The sequence below is a fragment of the Osmerus eperlanus genome, chromosome 14 (assembly GCF_963692335.1).
Source record: "Osmerus eperlanus chromosome 14, fOsmEpe2.1, whole genome shotgun sequence".
NCBI lineage: Eukaryota > Metazoa > Chordata > Actinopteri > Osmeriformes > Osmeridae > Osmerus > Osmerus eperlanus.
In genome coordinates this window covers 14,477,972-14,481,903 of record NC_085031.1, presented here as the reverse complement: position 1 = coordinate 14,481,903, position 3,932 = coordinate 14,477,972, and positions in this window count along the sequence as shown.

Below are 3,932 nucleotides of genomic sequence, written 5' to 3'. Positions count from 1 at the left end.
ACGCCGGCCAGTCTTACCTTGATTAGCTGCGCGGAGGTCAAGTACGTGATTATAGCACCCCTGAGCAGCGGTCCCCTGCTTCCCGGTTTTGTCAGGAAAACGCCTTGATCTACGGTACTGTTATAACACATTCCCGTATGTTACCGAAACTGTTCTTCACATCCTTAAGAGACCAGTAGCAGTAATTCCTTGCTAGGTGTGTGTGTCTGTATGTGCAAGGGAGAGGAGACAGAATCGCTTTAACAGTATTGATCACTGTGATACTTTCCTAAAACTTCCTGTTTGTGTTAGAGGCTGTTAGTGGTTCTGACATGTTTTAATTGTGGCTACTGAGTGTACTCTGGGGGCCAGGGTCACTGTGGACAGCCACATGAGTTATACATCAGTCACAATGAGGAAGCGAATGTGTTTCGAGGGAATGTGGATAACTCGGTTCCATTCTCGGTCACTGTCAGTCCATCCAGGTGTTGGGAGATCTATTGATGCTGGGTAGAACAGACGGTGGCCACAAGGACCAAACCTTGCGCCCTCCAATGTGCACTCTCCCTCCCCATCTCACAGATCCAATGTGACACACCTGTTCACACCTGTTCCTGTCTTCTCAGGTCTGTGAAAGCAAAGAAACCAAGGGGCACATGAGTTGGGTGTGGGGGGGGGGGGCAGTAAAAGAATGGAATTGTAACCTGAAATTAAAGACCCAGTGGACATAGGACGGTTCAATTCGTTATGTGTGGTCGTGCCAGCAGGGTGGTGCAGTGGCAGACATACCAATTGCAGAGTGGACTGTGCTGGGTCATCTCGGTTGCCCATTGATCCCCGGCGGGAGATCTCAGTCACATCGCTCTCTCTTTCTCTCCTTTGTACCTTCTTTTGTCACAGCAGGGAGAGTGGGGTGGCCTGTTTTACATGTACATACAAACACACAGTCTACCTACATAAAACACACATAAGTGTACATGCATCTTCACCACACACAGACACACACACACACACACAAACACTCCCCCCTAAAAGGAAATACAGCCTCCTCTTCATCCTGCCTGCTGTGTGTGTAGCGTGAGGTGAGCCTCAGAGTGTCGTGTCTCCCAGGACAACAGAACACATCCTGTTGAATAGAGAGAAATGATCTTATTACTCTAGGTAACCCTCGTGGAATTTGTCGGAGTAGGCAGTATGCTTGTTCTCTCTCTCTCTCTCTCTCTCTCTCTCTCGATCTCTCTCTCTCTCTCTCTCTCTCTCTCTCTCTTTCTAACACACACAAACTCTGACACTCTCTCTTTCTAACACACACACACACACCTTTTCAGTTTTCTTCTGAAGTCAGTAGGATGTCCTCAACAGCTGTCTCTCACACACACACACACACACCAAACACGTGTACCACAGAGAGTTCGTGATGAATCCTTTTCTAACTTTTAATTACTGTGTTACAAGACTTTGGTGAGGTGCTCTCCTCCCTCTTCTGTCAGACTGGACACGTGGCTGTTATCAGCTGTGTGTGTGTGTGTGTGTGTTATCAGCTGTGTGTGGTGTAATCAGGTTTTTGTGGAATCTGGATAGTTAGGTTGTACCTTAATAATGGGCTAAAGTACATGTTTGATGTACTATCTCTCCTTAAGTCTATAATTGAAGTGGAGACATGGTGTAGCTTCTCGTGATTCACTGTGTGTGTGCGTGTGTGTGTGTGTGTGTGAGTGTGACCATATACTGAGCAGCCAACAGTCATCCATCCAAGTACACATTTTAGAGATGGATAGGTGCAGGAACTAGGGGGGAGGGGCTGTCAATTACAGGAAGTAGTTGTGATTGAGCACTGTCTCTTCTGGTTATTCTGTTTTCGTTTGACTCTAACATTCACCTTTCCGTTTCTCTCAGTCACTTTCTCTTTCTCTCTCTTTCTCTCTCTCTCGTCCCTCTTAGCCTGGAGGGCTAACTGTATGTCTGCTAGGCAGCCTCACACACCCAACTAGTTTCTCTGGGTGTGTTCAAACAGCCTTACGGGGACTGAAAATAAATCCCCTATGCACGCACACGCTCACACAGTTACACGCACAGCACAGACTACAGGGTGCCTTGTCTGTCACACCTGGAGTTTTGTGGGTGTTGTTGAGATAATGGCAGCTACTGTACCTCATCAACTTGGGAGCTATAGGCTGTGTTGGTTATATCAGCTTGAATGTCTTTGAAAAAGCTCTGTCTCTGATTCGTCAAACCAAACTCTTGTTCCTTTCTCTTCCCTTTCTCCTCTCTTCCTCCTCAGTTTACAGAGACTAGTGGACCCAGTGCTGGTGCGTCTGGAAGACACAGAGAGAGAGAGAGAGAGAGAGAGGGGATCTCCATCTGGGCCACTCAGAGCAAGAGGTTGAATTTTCCCTGGCCTGTCTTCACCCTGCTCCTGGAGGAAAAATACAGCCATATACACACATACACATAGCAGAGTACCATCTCTCTCTCTCTCTCTCTCTCTCTCTCTCTCTCTCTCTCTCTCTCTCTCTCTCTCTCTCTCTCTCTCTCTCTCTCTCTCTCTGTCTCTCTCTCTCTCTCTTTTTCACTTCTCTCCTCCCGGAGCCAGTTGAGCAGAGATCCAGACCAGCGTTCCCCAGTGGGTTGTCTGCGTGGGTGTGCCCAGGCCTCGGTGCTCTCCGCTGGGGGAAGGAAGCAGAGGAATGGCCCTGGGAGGACCAGGGGTCTGGAACTGCTGCTTCTTGCTGACCAGACGCTTATGTAACTAAAGGTCTTCCCCCTCTTCGTCAGCTCACACAGCGGGGCCTACGATCTCTCTCACTCATTCACTCTCAGGGGTGGACACCTTTCAATTTTGATTTTATTATTTTCTTTTACGTGGAACTATTTTCAATCACTTTTTACTTGGTTCTGTTCCTTTTGGAACCTGAAGCGGACCCCTCGGGAACTCTGCTGGAATATTATCCCAACCGGACTTCATCTGAATCCTAGATGACGTAATCCAGGTACTGATTTCTCCCCCTACACAACCGGATCACACCTCCCACCTGAAACTGCACCACCTAAAGACTCCTGCTCCAGCTGTGTGTGTGTGTGGCCCAGGTATGAGCCTGTATCAAAGTGCTCTGGTGTGTGCCAGTCTGATGCCACGCCTCCGCTGAAGGAGCCTGACACCACAGGGTCAGGGTGTGTCAGCCTGTGGGGCGTCACCATATCCACCTCCTCCGAGAGAGAGGCCACACTCTGACTGATCCTCCAGCAGGTTCTGAACCTTCCCAACCCAAAGCTGCTTCAGTGGTTTTATCAGCCGAGTGGGACGGGAGAAGCCGAACCCTCCAGGAACAAGGACTGAAGCCGAGAGACAAAACGACAAGCTCCCTCTCTGTCTCTACCTCTCTCTCTGTCTCTAAGTCCAAATCCTCCTCCTGAATGCCTGTGAACAAGACTTGTGCGACACATCAATCAAAGCGGAACCCACATTAATCAAACGAAAATGGTCAAACACCAAATATTATAATTTTGACCAGAAACAGATTTATTTATACGGGTCAGAGATTTAACTTTTTCACAATCAAATCAAACCCATCAAGCCATATAAGAGAGTTGTTTTGTTGCACTATGTTAAACTATCACCAAGACTTAGTTTTTTTGTAGACTTCCCAAAGGTAGTTTAAGAAGTCTTAATAACACAAAGAATTGAACAAGACTTGTTTTTCCTGGAGCTTGTTGTTGGCGCCAAACAAACAGATTTCTGTTTACCTGTTGTTCTGGTGGAACAGCACTGGTTTTAGAAGGAGGGTACATACGCCTCTTGGCTTTGTCAGAGAGTATCTTCCTTACCACCACCACCCCCTCCCCCTCCCCAGTCCCACACACACTGTCAGGTCAATGTCAAGCGGGTCAAGTAGATTTTCATCCTCCAACCTCACAGAGTAGACAGGCTTGGAGAACACAGTGACCACTCTCCT